A 649-nucleotide genomic window follows, 5' to 3' on the forward strand; every position below is an offset into this window, starting at 1 on the left:
AAGTAAAGTAGAACTGACGTAACAGCTGTTAAACGGTTGTTTACAGTGACTTCTTTAACGGTCTATGAATGTGAGTCGAGTGCAGATTTGAGTCGCGCATGCTCAGATTTAAACGACATAACTGTCATACTGAAGTTTGTGAAATCCACGAAATAATAAAGTTTTCTCATTACAAACAATAACAGAAGATGGAAATCATTTCAGAAACGTTGTAGCTATCTATGGTTGTTTGGTTGCTAACGTTAGCTCAAAACACCATTCAACTGACAGCCTTTGTTGTGTTTGATGCTAACTTGTAGCTAAGCTAGCGGTCATTTCAAAATCGTACCTATCTATGGTTTTTTAACTGCTAACTTGTAGCTAAGCTAGCACTCATTTCAAAAACGTAGCTAACTATGGTAGCTTGGTTGCTAATGTTAGTTCAAAACACCATTCAACTGACAGCCTTTGTTGTGTTTGATGCTAACTTGTAGCTAAGCTAGCAGTCATTTCAAAAACGTTGTAGCTATCTATGATAGCTTGGTTGCTAACGTTAGCTCAAAACACCATTCAACTGACAGCCTTTGTTGTGTTTGATGCTAACTTGTAGCTAAGCTAGCAGTCATTTCATGAACGTTGTAGCTATCTATGGTTGTTTGATGCTAACGTT

At 37.4% G+C, this 649-nt stretch overlaps 1 protein-coding gene across 1 annotated transcript in view; it reads right to left on the minus strand.

Annotated features, from left to right (window-relative positions):
• The window catches only part of tmem205 (transmembrane protein 205), a 16,831-nt gene that overhangs the window by 4,891 nt on the left and 11,291 nt on the right, over window positions 1–649 (minus strand). The gene's annotated exons all lie outside the window — the stretch shown is intronic.

Source organism: Etheostoma spectabile, unplaced genomic scaffold, assembly GCF_008692095.1.
Source record: "Etheostoma spectabile isolate EspeVRDwgs_2016 unplaced genomic scaffold, UIUC_Espe_1.0 scaffold50, whole genome shotgun sequence".
Taxonomy (NCBI): Eukaryota; Metazoa; Chordata; class Actinopteri; order Perciformes; family Percidae; genus Etheostoma; species Etheostoma spectabile.